At 46.3% G+C, this 17,303-nt stretch overlaps 1 protein-coding gene and 1 non-coding gene across 2 annotated transcripts in view; one reads left to right on the forward strand and one right to left on the reverse strand.

Moving 5' to 3' along the window:
• Positions 1–17,303, forward strand: part of LOC140460640 (uncharacterized) — a 97,168-nt gene that overhangs the window by 25,840 nt on the left and 54,025 nt on the right. The gene's annotated exons all lie outside the window — the stretch shown is intronic.
• On the reverse strand, positions 2,874–2,947 carry trnan-guu (transfer RNA asparagine (anticodon GUU)). The gene has a single exon. It is a non-coding gene; the product is annotated as a tRNA-Asn (tRNA).

A 17,303-nucleotide genomic window follows, 5' to 3' on the forward strand; every position in this document is an offset into this window, starting at 1 on the left:
AACCTACAACACCATCAACAATCTCCTTACTGGCATAAAATTCACAAAAGAGGAGAACAACAACAAAGTGCCATTTCTGGATGTCACAGTACAGCGAACAGTCAATGATAAATTCAAAACAGCCTCTGCAGGAAAGCAACACACGCGAACCAAGTGCTTAGCTACAGAAGTAATCATCCCTACACATACAAACAAATCTGAACGAGGGCACTATTTCAACGAACCACAACACAGTGCAACACCCAGTGACTACGAAGACCAATAAGTCACTCTACAGCGCATTTAAGGAGAATGGGCAGCCAAAAAAAGCACACTGCAAATTGTTTCCCAGACCGGGAATCGAACCGGGGCTGCAGCGGTGAAAGCGCCGAATCCTAACCACTAGACCACCAGGGAGACGACATTGTAGCTTGACAGCTCTACTGAAAATTGCTTCCCTGCCCGGAAATCGAACCCGGGTCACGGCAGTTCGAAGGCTTGCACCAAAGTTGTTTCTTGTATCCATTGCTCCCGATGCGGTCTCCTCTACATTGGGGAGACTGGAGCCCCGTCGCAGAGTCAAGTCACAGCGTTTGAGGGAGCATCTCCAGGATACCCGCAATAATCAACCCCATCGCCCTGTGGCCCAATATTTCAACCTCCCCTTCCACTCTGCCAGGGACATGCAGGACCTGGGCCTCCTCCATCGCCCCTCCCTCTCCACCCGATGTCTGGGGGAAGAACGCCCCAACTTCTGCCTCGGATACATTCAACCTCAGGACATCAATGTGGACTGCACCAGTTTCCTCATTTCCCCTCCCCCCACCTTACCTGAGTTCCAACCTTCCAGCTGAGCGCTGTCCTCAGGACCTGTCAATCTCCCTTCCCACCTATCCGCTCCACCCTCCTCTCTGACCTGTCACCTACGTCCCCAACCCCATTCACCTCTTGTCCTCCTTGCTACCTTCGGCCCAGCACCCCCCAATTTATCTCTCCACCCCTGGAAGCGTCCTGCCTCTATTCCTGATGAAGGGCTTTTGCGCGAAACGTCCATTTTCCTGCTCCTCGGAAGCTGTCTGACCTGCTGTACTTTTCCAGCACCACTCTGATCTAAACTCTGGTTTCCAGCATCTACAGTCCTCACTTTTTCCTACCCAATAAACCCAGTGTGACGATTTCACATCAACAAACTGACACAAGTAGACACAACGTCTACAGAAACCCTAGCACATTACTTTACATTAAAGACATCTGGGAAATGATGTCCCGACAACTTAAACCTCTCAGCATCATGGTAGCCCACAAACCTACCAACACACTCAAACAGCGGCTAGTGAACCTGAAATACCCGATACAAACAACCAGAAAACAAATGTAATTTAAAAAATACCATGCAGGGAAATATATACATGAACTCTGCCACACAGGTCTATGTGGCAAAAAATGCTGGGATGAGATAAGGAAGATTTTTTTCAGCCAAAACGAATCGGCACTGACTGGACAGCCATTTAAAATCAACGCTGTCTGCCCAGGATGGAAGGTCCGAAGGGATGGACAGTTTTCTTCTTTCCTGAAGATTTACAAAGCTGAGACTGGGTTTTGGTGTTTGTTCCCTTTCCACTCCCAAGAGCCGCAGTGGTTGGGGCGGTGAGTTGGGGAAAGTGAAATGTGCCCGTGAGCAGCGTGTGGGGCTATTTCAGCTTCCCCTCCTCTGACAGCGCTGTGACTTGACTCTGATGTTCTCAGGGACATTTCCCGACGCGAGAGAGTGAAAAGAGTCTCGTTCCCGCAGATCGGGAATTCAAACCGTATGCCGGCTTCAGGACAATGAGAAAGATTATTTGGGGTGTGTGAAGAAGCTGTGAGCTGCATTTCAAACAGGTGGGTGGAGTCAGATGCGTCATCCATTGCGCCCCTGTCACTGTGCGGATCTGACGCCGCCATGCTGCAGAGTTCTGACGTTAACAATGGAAACATTCACAAGAGGAACAGCCAAAGATAATCACCGTCACTGCTTCCCTTCCTTAGTCCCAACTTTGTGAAGCAGTATCTTTCACTGGCAAATAAAACACCTTTGTCCTCAGGTGCCTGCTTAACTTCGATCACGACTTCACGCCCCTCACTGTTCGATCTCATTTCCAAACTCTTGGCTCATCGCCTCAAAAGCAGCTCTGTGGGTATCTGCTTGTTCCACCCTGACAGGGAGTGGGTTACAGATTCCCGACCAGTCCCAATGTGATTGAAATATTTCAACTCCTCCACTGATTGCATTTAAAAAAACCGTGGAGCAATCTCCCTTTTCTTTTGATGTCGTTTCTCAACTGTAGTCGGCAGGGTTCACACCTGCGTGGGGGAACCGCAATGGATTTCATGTCCATCGCATTCACCACTCGGCCCATCAATACAGAACCACACTGACAGCTTCATTTCCCAGGTCTGTCTGCCTGTGGAGCTGAGAAAGAGTGAATCATTGCAGAGTTTGTTTGAATCCAATCACTTCACAGATTTCGAAAGGATTAAATATCTGCAAATGGCGAGTCTGGATGTTTCATCCCGAAAGATGAAATGGACGTTCAGTCAAAAACAGAAATTTCAGGAGCACCTCAGCAGGTCAGGCAGGATCTGTGGAAAGAGAATCAGAGACAACATTTCAGAACTCGTTTTTTGCCTCATCCAAGTACAGCCAAACCTGCTGAGTTTTTCCAGCAGTTTCGCTTTCTGTCTCGGATTCTCAGCATCCGCAGTCCTTTACGTTAGAAATTCAATAAATTCAGAAACCCCTTTGTCCTGCCTCAGTGGAGAAGATTTCCGTTTGGGAAACATTTTCCTGAAACCATTAAAAACGTGCATCTCCGCAGCCAAGAAAGCGGTAGGAGCGAGAACAAGAAACAACCCGTCCCTGGGTGGTCTCGAACCACCAACCTTTCGGTTAACAGCCGAACGCGCTGACCAACTGCGCCACAGAGACAGGCCCGAGCGCGACTGGCAAAGTGTCTTTGAGGAACCTACTATTCAATTCATAGTTCAACCCGCCCCGCCCAAAAATTACCATTGTCTTCTATCAGTTTTATTTTTCCATAATAAAGACTTGGACATTCATTATGGAGACATGGGGACAGCCTGATCCCACCATCTGCAGGCACATCCATGTCACGAGGAACGAGCTCTCCTACACCGGGACCATCGCCCTCCGAGCCTTTCAGTGTTTTGCTCCTTCCCGAATTTTCTCATTGACCCCGAGCCGAGAATGGGTTTGAATTCCTGATGTGCAGAGAATTCTTTCAATGTCTCGGGTCAGTTCATGTCCCGAGAATATCAAAGTCAATCAGCCTCTTAAACAAGGGGACGGTGTCTGGACAGTCTCTGCTCAGTCCGTCAGTTCATCCTTCATTCTCCTCTTATTCCACTTCCCAAAGAGTTTCTAAAGATTCACAAAGCTGGAGACTGGGATTTATGTTTTACTTCCTGAACATTTTTCCACCTGCTAACTGACAATATTTTGCCAAAACCTCTTCCCCATTGTAACATTTGCATCATGTCCAGGGATGAGCAATATTCATTTTGTGGAGACATTCCCAAGTTTGGGAATGTTCTCTTTGGAGCAAAGAAGGTTAACTGGAGATTTCCAGGGGTTTTTGTCAATAATGGGAGAAGATGTGGTGTTTTCGCTGCTCGTTGGATGCTGCCTGAACTGCTGTGCTCTTCCAGCACCACTAATCCAGTATTTGGTTTTCAGCATCTGCAGTCATTGTTTTTACCTTGTTGATTTTAACCCTACTGTGAATCCTCTTGCAAGGATGCCTGCCTTGAAGAAGTTTTCCTCCTCTCTACAAGAATCTCAGGGAGTCCCTCTCCTACGGCAACTCCCAGGTCATTTCCTCTGCTCTGAAGCTCTTCAACCATGTTGTGAAACAAACTCGGTACCACATCCACATTTGCCTAGTTTCAAACTTCCAGCTCAGTTACTGTCTCCTTGACTTGTCCGACCTGCCTATCTTCTTTTCCACCTATCCACTCCACCATCTCCTCCTTGACCTATCACCTACATCTCCTCCCCCACTCACCCATTGTACTCTATGCTACTCTCTCCCCACCCCCACCCTCCTCTAGCTTATCTCTCCATGCTTCAGGCTCACTGCCTTTATTCCTGCCTCTTCCCGAAGTTGGTCCAGGTCTGTGTCTCAATTGGCAAACTCATGGCAAGTGCAGTGCTGCAATGTGAAGTTATAGCCTTTGCTGTTTATAAAAAAAGCAGTGCATTGTTGAAATGGTGACATATTGGAATGTGGGGAATGTGAGGACTGGAGGTGAAAGTCGAAAAATGTGGCACTGGAAAAGACATCAGGTCAGGCAGCATCTGAGGAGCAGGACAGGGAACGTTTCGGGCACAAGCCCTTCATCAGGAATGATGTATGGATGTATAGAGGGGTCTCAGAGTCCCTCCACACCAGTCAATGCCAGTTGTCGGGCAGATGCAGCAGGCAATGAGCGAGGCAAGTGATATATTACGAAGAGGAATTGAGTTCAGAAGTGGGGTCATTGAACATGTTCAAGGCTAAGTTCATCTGAGTTTTGAGCAACAAAGAAGTGGATGCTTATCGGGGGAGGTAAGAAAATGGTTTTAAGACCAGTAAAGGTCATTCACAGAGCCTGACAGCACTGAACAGACCCTTCTTCCAACTCGTCCGTGCTGAGTATGTTCTCAAACTAAACTCGGCACACCTACCAGTGTTTGGCCCATAAACCTTCGAAACTTTCGTATTCATGTACTTATCCAAATATCTTTTAAACGTTGTAAGTGTACATGTATAAAATCATGAGGGGCATGGATAGGATTAATAGACAAAGTCTTTTCCTGGGGTGGGTGAGTCCAGACCGAGAGGGCATGGGTTTCGTGTTAGAGGGGAAAGTTGCAAAAGAGACCTAAGGGGCAACTTTTTCACGCAGAGGATGGTACGTTTATTGAATGATCTGCCAGAGGAAATGGTGAAGGCTAGTACGATTGCAGCATTTCAAAGGCATTTGGGTAGGTGTATGAATAGGAAGGGTTTGGAGGGATATGGGGCCGTGTGCTGTCAGGTGGGACTAGATTGGGTTGGGATAGTTGGTCGGCATGGACAAGTTGGACCAAACAGTCTGTTTCTGTGCTGTACATCTCTATCTCAATGTTCAACATACTCAGTGACCTGGCCTCCACAGTTTTCTGTGACAATGAATTCCATAGATTCACCACTCTCTGGCTAAAGAAGTTGCTCCTAATCTCCATTCTCCCTTTATGCTTAGGCTATGCCCATTGGTATTAGTCTGTCCTCCCAATGAATCATCTTCCCAATGTCCACTCTGTCCAGGCCGTTCAATGTTCTGTACGGTTGAGTTAGATCCCCCTTGAATGTGGGCCTGTTAATCAGCATGAACCAAACCCTTCAGAATGAGGACATCCGTGATTAGATTCAACAAAGTGAGAATGGAGGGCGAGAGTTTGGGAGGGAGATTTTCAGCTTTTTGGGAATAAGGTAGGAAAGAAAGTTTAACATAAATTATAATTGATCAGATGAGCCGATGGGCCAAGGAGTAGTGGATGGAGTTTAATTTATACAAATATGAGCTGTTGCATTTTGATGAGGCAACTCAGGGCTGGACCAATGTGGTTAATGGTAAATTAATGGAATTCTGTGCTCAAGGAAGCAGTAGAGGCAGCTTCATTAAGACACTGTTGGATGGGTTTTCTGCGAGGTAAGGGAATTCAGGGAAGTTGGGATAATGCAATTAGGAGGAGCTGAGACGATTGATCGATCCGCCATGATTGTAATGAATGGCGGAGCAGGGTCGATGGGTCAAATGGCCTACTCCTTCTATTACATTGAAACGATAACCCTGCGTTTCCCATGGCCAACCCACCTAACCTGCACATCCCTAAACACTGGGCAATTTAGCATAGCCAATCCAAATCAAGGCCAGTGAGCAATGTAGTGATGTGGAAACCAAACACCAGAGAATGATAGAAAGGGACAAGAAGAATAAATGTACTAGCAATCAAAACTGGATTCTAACCATCACAAAAAATAAGACTAAACGCTCAGTATATGAATGTGTGCTGCATTGTAACAAAAGCGAATTAATTGACTGCACACATTGGAGAGAATAATTATGATCTGAGACTCCTGACAGAGATATGGCTTCAGAATGACAAGGATTGGATCCGGAATATCGAGGGGATACGTGGCATTCAAGTCGAGTGAGAGGCTCAGTAAAGGTAGAGGGTGGGCACTGCTAATCAAAGCACTGATAGCATGGTAGTCTGGTGTCAGCTTGGATTTCAGGTCCTGATTTCTCTGTCCTCTGATCTCCCTCTTCCCACAGAGTTAAATGTTGTCTGTTCTCAGCTCTGCTCGATTTCTGTTGAGGCTTTGACCCCCTTTAACACCTTCTGGAGCAATAAAATATTCTGAGCCTCCTGGGAATGACACCTTATCTATACCCCTCCTGATTTTAAAAATCTCTATAAGGTTAACTGTCAACTTCCTCGGCTCCATTGGAAAAATGTCCCAGATTCTTCTGAACTCAAACCCTCCATTCCCTGCAACACGCTGGTAAAGTCGGGAATAGGGAATTGTATCAAATCACATAAATGTACTGTCTGAAACAATCTAGCTGTGTTCTGGCCTGAGATATTGTGAGTCCCTGGTGTAAGTAATTACGAATGCAATAATTTTGGTCACAGAATTGAACAATCATTTTGCAACAAAGGGGTCTACTTTGAGAAGGAGGTAGTGGTCATTTCTAGGGTAAGTGAACAGTTTGTAGATCAGGGAGATGAAGTTCCAGACACTTGGGAAGGGCAAGAAATGAGTTTGATAAATAAGACAAAGAACTGTGGATGCTGGAAATCTGAAACAAAAACTGAGAACATGGGAAAAACTCAGCAGGACTGGAAGCATCTGTGGAGAGAAAGCAGAGTTAAAGTTTCGAGTCCAACAACTCCTCTTCAGGATTCTGAAATAGTTTGTGAGAACCCCTTAAGTTATCTGCCCAGCTTTAAGACCACAATACACAGGAGCAGGATGAGGCCATTTGGCCCATCGAGTCTGCTCCACCAGTCGATCATGGCTGATATGTTTCTCTATCCCATTCTGCTGCCCTCTCCTCATAACCCTTGACACCTTATTAATCAAGAACCTATCTCTGTCTTAAATGCCCTCAATGACTTGGCATCCTCAACCCTTCTCCTAGTGGAAACATCATCTCCACGTCCACACTGTCCAGTCATAGAGTAGCACAGCGCTGCCTGACCCACTGTGATCTCCAGCATTTGTTGTTTTCAGGAAGGATTCCAGCATATCCTATATTTTGTGCCCAGTTGGTTAGCTCTCCCTGGATGCCGTGAGATTTAACCTTACACAACAATCCACTGCGTAGTACAATTAACAAAGTTCCCAGCCCCCACCTCTTTCTGCACACATGGGCCGCACGATGGATCAGTGGTTCGCACTGCTGCCTTACAGCGCCAGGGATCCACTTTCGATTCCAGCCTTGGGGCGACTCTCTGTGTGGAGTTTGCACATTCTCCCTGCCGTGTCTGCTGGGTTTCACCCGGGTGCTCTGGTTTCCGCCCAAAATCTAAAGGTGTTCAGTTTCGGGAGAAGTGGCCATACTAGATGGGCCCGTAGTGTGCAGTAAGTGTAGTGGAATGGGATAGGGGAATGTGTCCACATGAGTTACGCTTTGGATGGTCGGTGTGGACTTGTTGGGCTGAATGGCGTGTTTCCACATTGCAGGAATTCTACGTGGCATTCCCCCAACTCCAGAGTCTCAGCAGCCTTGGCTTTTCCCATGGAGAGTGTGGGGGAGGGAAACAATGTTTTACACGGGAGTAAGGTTCTGTGAGTGTGAAGCGAAAAGGAAACGCAGTGCATTGCTTGAGCTGTTTTCCCCGGTATACCAGAGGCTGAGGGGTGATCTTACAGACGTTTATTGAATCATAAGAGGCATAGACAGGGTAAATAGACAAGGTCATTTCCCTGGGATGGGAGAAGTCCAGAACAGGAGGATAATATGTTTGAGGTGAGGGAGGCAAGTGTAAGGAATGATCTGCCGGAGGAAGTGATGGATGTAGGTCCATTTATAACATTTAAAAGGCATCTGGATGGGTATATGAATAGGAAGAGTTCAGAGGGATATGGGCCAAGTGCTGGTAAATGTGACGAGATTAATTTCGGCTATCGGGTCGGCACGGATGAGTTGGCCTGAAGGACCTGTTTCTGTGCTGTGTATCTCTGTGACTCTGGCTTGCCCGTAATGTTTGCCCTGCCTATGTGTTCAGTTTCTGTCTGGTGTCGGTGTCAATGCCTTCAAATCTCATTTCCTCCATCTCCCCACTTCCACCTCCCCAGATGTTAACCATTTCGTTGTTTCTCAAGAAGCTGCATTGAAGGTTCATCCTGAATTAACACTTTTTTTTGCTTCCCAAAATCAGACTTACTCACTCCTAGATGTCGTGAAAGATACTAACTTTCAGGTGGAGGTATCCAAAATTCAAAGGTGTCTGTCTTGATGTTTTCACTTTTCGGTCTCTGTAAGATCCTGTATCAGTACCGTCGGGAGGATTAGTTTGAGCGGAGTGAGAATAGAGGGGTGAGAGGGGGTGGGATGGTGCTTTCAATTTTGTGGAAAAAGAAAAGAATGTTCTGCAGAAAGTAGAATTGCTTGTTTGGAATTTCTAACCTGGATTGACAGTGATGACTTTTTTCATCTCTTTTTACAGATTATTTGAAGATCTGAAGACGGACGTTTCAATATCAATAGATGAAGAGCTTTGCCTGAAACATTGACTCTGCTGCTCCTCAGATGCTGCCTGATCTGCTGTGCTTTGACTCTGACTCTCCAGCATTTGCAGTCCTCAATTTCACGTCAATGTCTGGCAGTCACTGAATCCATCGGGACTATAACAATTTTCGACTATGATTCTGTGAGAAGGAACCAAGCTTTTTGGTTCCTCTTTCAGTACGTTTTCAGCATCAGTGAGACTGGATGAGAGACCCGACTATTGCAGCACTCTGATTGTGGAGCCAGTAAATGTTATACAGACTGGGAGGAGGAATTCACGGCGGGGAGGTGCTGTACACGCGTTTGTGTGCAGCTGAAGCTTCGGTCATGGAGAAACCCAAGGAATCCCGTCCCATGGAGAAACCATGAAAATGTGGCGACTGTGGGAAAGGCTTCCGTTTCCAATCTGACCTGGAGACTCATGGGCGCAGTAACACCGGGGTCAGACTGTTCTCCTGCCCTGAGTGCGGGAAGACCTTCAGCAATTTCTCTGTACTGAAGAGGCACCAGGGTGTCCACACAGGCGAGAGGCCATTCTCCTGCCCCGAATGCGGGAAGGCCTTCAGCTATTCCTCCGTCCGACTGATCCACCTCGGGGTCCACATATTAGAGAAGCCCTTCAGCTGCTCCAAGTACGGGAAGGCCTTCAATGATACCTCTGCCCTGCTGAGGCACCAGCGGGTCCACACCGGGGAGAGCCTGTTCTCCTGCCTCAAGTGTGGGAAGGGCTTTACCCAGCCATCCCACCTTCGGGTCCATACGGGGGAGAGGCCCTTCCCCTGCACAGAGTGCGGGAAGGCCTTCAGCAATTCCTCCCACCTGCTGAGGCACAGGTGGGGCCATACCGGGGAAAGGCCGTTCACCTGCCCCGAGTGGAAGCGGAGGTTCTCATCATTCCGCACCTTGCAGAAGCACCAGCGGGCACACCAGTGCTCCCAACAATCTGATTCTGCTGGTGAAACTGCTCTGGGTCACTGAGAGGACTGAACCCCTGCACATTCTGACAGTGCTTATAGTGGGAGAGTCGGTCGGTTTTTTTTTGTTTTATGCCGTCATGCTCCCCCACCCCTGCAACTTTGCTTCCATTGGGCACTGCTGCTCGTTGAGACCAGGAGCTGTCCAGTTAAAGAATTGTTGGCTCTTTCTGGGAATGACTCCCAGCCTGTAAGAAATGGCAGAATACTGGGGTGTCTATTCACCTTCGGCGGTGACTTTTAAATTAGATTTACAATTACGTGTCTGTGAAACAGTCATAGTCCAAAGATTGCACAAAGGCTTGGCAATCCATTGTTGGAAACTGTTTGCTTGAATTGGTAAGTTTAAAAATAAATTCTTTCTTAATTTGCCGCTTAAGTCTCTGTCTCTGAGATGGTGGGGGGCTTCATCAAAGGGTTTAAATCATTGCTATTAATTAGATTATCTTCTTTAACTTTGCCCGAGAAAATTTGCCATATTTATAATTTGGTTGTTCTTTAAATTATAATGTTGATGTGCAAGATCTGTTCTTCATCAAGTCTGGTTCGGGACAGTTGAGAAATTGAGGGACATTGCATGTTTTAATTTCACTGTGTTGTGAATCTGATGACAGTGACATTCATTTGTATTGGGTTGCTTACCCTTAGTTGTAGTGTCTTCCACCCCAACTATTCACTATGGTAGTGAGTTCCGCAGTCTCACCACACTCTGAGCTTTTTCATGAAATCCTTAGTAGAGAATTGTAAGGGAAAATGTTGACGAGGGCAGAATATAGGGTCTTTACTGCAAATGCCAGGAGGACATTCGACAAAGTAAAAACATGACAATGTAGAGACAAATAAAGAACTTTGACAGCAATGAGGAGGTCACACGTCGGAGTTCAAGATAATGGTCTTGACAAAAAGAAAAAGTACTCTGCAGATATTGGATATTGTAATTAAGCAAGTTTCTAGATGCTGTAGTTGGTTGAATACAATAATAAGAGATGAAATAACCATAACCACTCATGTAATTTGATGTCGGTAACCATAAAGCAAGTGCATATTATTGATTGATATAGGCCAATTGCGTGCAAGTAAGCCATTCAGCCCATCGAGTCAACATTGACTGACCGTCCAACCCAGAACCAGTTCGTTACCCACCACCACATGCTGGTCTCTAAAGAAGTGAATTTCAAAGACTCGAGAACACTTGAGAGAAATAAAAAACTCTCCTATCTTAAATGAGAGACTAGTCTCTGGCTAGAATTGAGTTGACATTACATTTACAATAAGTCCTCTCCAGATGTTATACAGCTCCATTGGATCATCTGTTTCTTGTAAACTCAAACTGATACAAGCCCAGCCTGACATCCCCTTGTCCCCGATTATAAGTTGAGTAAATGAGCGACCCTTGACCTCACTGGCATGACAAAGGATGCCCTCAATCCAAGTTGACCTTAACTGTCCAACCTCTTAACCCCCACGCCACAATGTGGTCAGCCGCACCTCAGCCCTGAACGAGAGCAGAGGAACTGAATAGACAGCAGTGAGGTGGACATTGCATTCTCAGGGAATATTGTTCAAGTGTGAAATTTGTTCAGCTCACATTTGGATCACTGCAGGGACTATGTCTCCTGTCATTTCAATGTCTTTGCTCCCAATAACAGTCTAGTTTTGTTGTACATTGTGTGTGTTTTATCTGTGTGTCACGACATGATTTTCTGTTGCTGTCATTCCCATTAAGATGTGTGAATTCAGTACCAGATAATAGTCTCAGTTCTGAATTTTCCTTGAGGATTGGTATAGTACGGACTAAGTGTCAGTCAGAATGGAAGAAGCTCTACTGTTTATTTAACCCTTTGCTGTCCTTCCCCTGGGACTGTATGAATGGGGAAGTGTAGAGGAAGTTTTACTCTGCATCTAACCCAATGCAGTCTCTGTCTTGGCAGTGTTTGTTGGGGACAGTGTTGAGGTAGCTTCACTTACAATTGAAGAGTAGAGGAAGCTTTATTCTGATTGTCATCCCATGCTGTCCTTGTCCTGGGAGGTTTAGATGGCATCTATAATTGAAGTGAATGCAGACTTGGCTGTGGGAGTGGACGGTACTTGTACCTGAGCACACCCATCTTTGAGATTGCTGTGCTGATCAAGACAATCTCAGACACATTCATGCACTTTTCCAACCAACCACAGGGTGGTTAAGGATGGGTATAAATGCTGGCATTGCCAGCGATGCCCACACCCCATGCATGAATAAATACTTTCTGTTTAAAAGTTTACATTCACGTTCCAAACCCTCTAATGTATGATTACTTACATGGAAAATTCCTGCCTGCTGGAATTTCATTTTAAAACATAGGAATGTGTCAACCATGTAGAAATATAACAAGAACAACAAATTGAGAATTTAACAGGTAATGAGCAGGACCAGAATGCTGAGTCAGCCTGACCCCCAAGGCTGAGAGAGTTCTCCCAGATGTTGAAGTTACACTGGTGCCTTTTACTCTTGCAGCTTCCCCAAAAGTTTGTCCCTGATGTAAGATCATTCAATGACCCGAAGTATGAACTGTTTTTATCTCCATTGCTGGTGCCAGACTTGCTGAGTAATTCCAACCCTTCTGCTCTTCCCTTTTATGGGATTTGAGCTTCCCTAAGTCAATGTAATGAAGAACTGCAGATGCTGGAGATCTGAAAAACAAAAGTGCATCAAATGCTGGAGAAACTCAATAGGACTGGCAGCACATGTGGAGAGAGAAGCAGAGTTAGCATTTCAAGTGCTGTGACCCTTCTTCACAACTGTTCTGGACTCAGGCCAGGATATTGACTCTGTTTCTTTCTCTCTCTCTCCACCAGTGTTGCCAGACTGGCTGAGTTTCTCCAGCAATTTCTGTTATGACACTTTCATAAGGTTGATGTTTGTTATCCATCCCGAAGTGCAAGGTATCTTGCTTGTGCCAATTCAGAGGGCAGTTTAAGAGTCAGCCACATTGCTGTGGGTCTGGAGTCACTTGTAAGACTGACCATGCAAGGATGGCAGTTTCCCTCCTGAAAGGACATTGGTGAACATGGGATTTATGACAATTGTCGTCAGTGCCATCGATACCATACTGAGACTAACTTTGTGTTCCCCATTTATGATTTGAATTATTCACATCTCACCTCTTGCTGTGGTGGGATTTGAACTCATGTTCCCTGGATTACTCATCCTGTGACATTATGACTACACTGTTGTTTCCCATTCTTTGCTATTTTGTGTTTGCTGTGCACGTCTTTGTCCTCTGATGTTTGGGAAATTGAACCTGTTTAAAAGATTGCCCTAAACTTGTCCCTTTGTCCAAGTCTTTGGTCACCTGTCCTAATCTGTGCTCCGGTCTTGTGATTTTTAAAGGAATTCTCATTATGTTCATTTGAAGCACTTTGACATAGTTCACTGTACCACAAGTATTATTTGATTGCTGCTTGTGTCCCTATCTTAATATCTGAAAGTACAGGGTCATATTTTAAATGTAGAAGACAAAAATGAGGATGATTTCTTTTCTTTCTGAGGGTTGTGTGTCTTCTTCAAAAGGCAATGGATTCAAGATCATTAAGGCAGAGGTAGATAGGTTCTTGATAACCAAGTGGATGAAAGATTGTCGGGGATGTGTTGGAATGTAGAGTTGAGGTTGAATTCAGATCAGCCATGATCTTATTGAATGTTGCAGCAAGCTCAAAGTGCCGATTGGCCTATTCCCGCCCCTTATATGTTTGTATCAAGCAGTCTGTGTCTCCCCTCTTATAGCTATGAACTGGGTCATTCCTTTCCAATATTGCCCCTTGTAGACAGTTAATTTCACACCAGATGGCCCCCTATTGGGAGCAGGCACATTGTAGCAATTGCAGTATTTCTTGTGTTAATTTTGTTGCTTCTTACTCAGTGTTGCTGAGAATCTTCTAAATAAAAATCAAAACACTTGTATTATTATCGCACCAATGGGAGTGTCGGTTTGGATGTATCATTGTTGAATTAGCCATTCCCATCTTTTCCAGAATTCTGTGTTTAAAGCCCTCGAGTCTGGTTTCCACCCCTGAAACAGTTCTTATCAAGGTCATATTTGACATCCTTTGAAACGGTGATAGCGATAAACATTCCCTCGTCGACCTGCGGACAGCCTTGATCAGAGTTAATGACAGTACTGACCCTCTCCAGCATCACTCTATCCTCTGGGAGGGTCTGGTTTTAGCGTCTTCCATTCTGATTTGTTTTAACGTAGCTGCTGGTGTTGGCATCTATACTGATGATATCCAACTGTGCCTGAACACCACTTCTCTCCCGACTCCTCTATCATTCATAATTTACAAATAATTTCATCTGAATGCCTGCCCAATTTCCAGCATTGGATAACCGTAGACATTCCCTTAGTTAAATATTGTGAAGTGTGAAGCCATTGTTTTAGTCCCCAAGTTCGACCTGAGCCCCCGTCCCCCCCCCCCCCCACCCCGTCCCCCACCCCGTCCCCACCCCAGTAACTCTGTTGACAGCCTTCATATCACTTGAAAACTAGGATCGATAGATTCGTGAAGATTCGGGGGATGAACAGTTACAGGAAAAGGGCAGGAAAGTGAATGTGGGGAATGCCAGATCACCCAGAATCCTACTGAATGGAGAAGCAGGCTCAAGGGGCTGAATGGCATATTCCTGTTCCTATTTCTTATGGTTCCCGAGCCCTTACCTCTGATACAGGACACTGACTTCAGTGTGTGCCATTACTGAGAGTGCTGATGTTCCCTTGTGTAATATCAACAACTTAGCAGCTGCTAAAACCTCTTGCTCCTTTATTACCTCCAAACACAATATGCCAATGTGTTCAGGGGAGGCGCTGGCCGACTTTATTGTCACCAGACTATTCACCCAGGTAATGTTCCGGGGACTTGGATTCACAACCTGCCACGGCAGACGGTGGAATCTGAATTCAATATAAATCTGGAATTAAAAGTCTAATAATGAAATCGTTGTGGTTTGTTGTAAAAACTTATCTGGTTTCCTGCTGTCCGAACCTGGTCTGATCGACATGTGATTCAGATCCACTGTCAGCTGGTGGAATCTTCACTGCACTTTCAATCAAAACCTCCACTATAACCTCCCTACTTTTATACTCCATTTAAAGGCCAATCTCCCTTCTGCCTTCCCTATTAGTCACTGAGCTCCCAGAAGCAGGATTGTGGATCAGTTTAAAGTAGGTTCTATATCTCTGATTACATCGGTACAAAAGGCAGTGAAGAAAGGTTTCAGCACACTGGCTTTCATCAGTTCGGGAATTGAGTAGAGAAGTTGGCAAGTTATGTTGCAGGAATACAGGACGTTGATGAGGCTGCACCTGGAATATTGTGATCAGTTTTGGTCCCCTTGGTGTTCTGACTTCTGACTTCTTCAACTCTGGGTTTGTGTTGAACTTGATGGGATACTTTGTCCAACTCAGCAAGTTTAAACAGGGATTCATTTGAAACTTTTCAGGAGGGGAGCACAACAAGATTGAACTATTCAAAGTTACTTGGACTCTATTTAAAACTTACATCAGGACCAGTAGTCAGAGACACATACAGCATGGAAACAGACCCTTCGGTCCAACTTGTCCATGCTGACCTGATATCCTATATTAATCTAGTCCCATTTGACAGCACCTGACCCATATACTCTGGCACCTTATTTCATATATGTACCACCCTCTGAATGAAGAAGTTGTCCCTTTAATATATTTCGCCTCTCACCCTAAACCTATGCCCTCTAGTTCTGGACTCCCCCATCCCAGGGAAAAGACCTTGTCTATTACCCTGTCCATGCCCCTCATGATTTTGTAACCTCTATTAAGTCACTCCTCTGCTCCAGTGAAAACAGTCCCAGCCTATTCAGCCTCTCCCTGTAGCTCAAACCCTCCAACCCCCAGTAACATTCCTGTAAATCGTTTCTCATGGAGAAGTCAACGTTTCAGTTCTGAAGAAGGGTTAATACCCAAAACGCTGACTTCTCCACATCCTGGTGCTGCCTGGCTTGCTGTATTCTCCCAGCCACCTGCTTGCCTACTTCGGGTTGCAATATGTAGTGGCTCAGTGTTTACCACTGCAGCGTCACAGCGCCAGGGACCCAGGATTGATTCCAGCCTTGGCTGACTGTCTGTTAGGAGTTTGCACATTGTCGCAGTGTCTGCGTGGGTTTTCACTGGGTGATCCTGTTTTCTTCCATAGTCCAAAGATGTTCAGGTCATGTCGATTGGTCATGCTTAATTGCCCATAGGGTTAGGTATATTAGTCAGAGGGAAATGGGTCTGGATGGGTTACTCTTCGGAGGGTCGATGTGGTCTTGTTGGGACAAATGGCCTGGTTCCACACTGTAGCTAATCTCATCTGCACTACTTTGTCACTAACGAATGGCAGAGTCGACTCGACGGGCCGAATGGCCGAACTTCTGCTCCGATGGTCTTGCGGTCTTAGGTTTCTCTGGATCATTTCATTTGGCAATGTGCAGTCCCTGGCTCAATGAGCAGCAGCTTCCAATGAAAACAAATCTCATATGATGGTTGAACTCCTCCAGAGTGGAAACAGGTCCTTCAGCCCAACACATCTGCACTGATTCTCCGAAGGGCAACCTACTCAGATCCATTTTCCTTACCTACATAAATTGCACACAGACCTCCAAGGATAGAAGTATTCCTGGGTTCCTGGTGCCATGAGGCAGCAGTGCTAACCCTGAGCCACCATGAGGTTGTGGTTTCGGGGGGTGGGGGAGGCAATTGCAGTCCAGCAGAAAACAAAAACAGCCCACCTACTCTCCCACTGCACCCACTGTCAGAACTGGCAGGAGGTTCAGTCCTTGGGGGTGACTAAAGGCAGCGTCACCGGTGGGATCTGATTGCTGGGAGCGCTGATGCCCCCGCTGGTGCTTCCGCAAGTTGCAGGAAAACATGAACCTCTTCCCACACTCGGGCCAACTGAAGCGCCTCTCCCGGGTGTGGACACACTGGTGCTTCAGCAGGGAGGAGGAATTGCTGAAGGACTTCCCGCATTCAGGGCAGCCGAAAGGCCTCCCCCCTCCGCCCCCATCCCCCCGTGTGGACCAGCTGGTGATTCAGCAGTGTGGAGGAGCGGGTAAAACCCTTCCCAGACTCGGTTAGGAGAATGGCTTCTCCCCGGTGTGGACGGACTGGTGCATCAGCAGGGCTGAAGAATTGATGAAAGCCTTCCTGCACTTAGGCAACTGAACGATCTCTCCCCCATGTGGACCCACCAATGGGCCAGCAGGTCGGAAGAAAGAGCAAAGCCCTTCCTGCAATCGGGGCAGAAGAACGGATTCTCCTCAATATGGACCCACTGGTGTCTCAGCAGGTGGGAAGAACTGCTGAAGGCCATCTCGCACTTGGGGCCGGAGAACAGCCTTCCCCGGTGTGGACCAACTGGTGCGTCCACAGGGCAGAGGAATCACTGAAGGCCTTCACACACTCAGGGCAGCAGAAGGGCCTTTTCATCTCTGTGGACCCATTGGTGCTTCAGAACCCTTTCAAATTTCACAAT

This window comes from Chiloscyllium punctatum, chromosome 36 (genome assembly GCF_047496795.1).
Source record: "Chiloscyllium punctatum isolate Juve2018m chromosome 36, sChiPun1.3, whole genome shotgun sequence".
Classification (NCBI taxonomy): domain Eukaryota; kingdom Metazoa; phylum Chordata; class Chondrichthyes; order Orectolobiformes; family Hemiscylliidae; genus Chiloscyllium; species Chiloscyllium punctatum.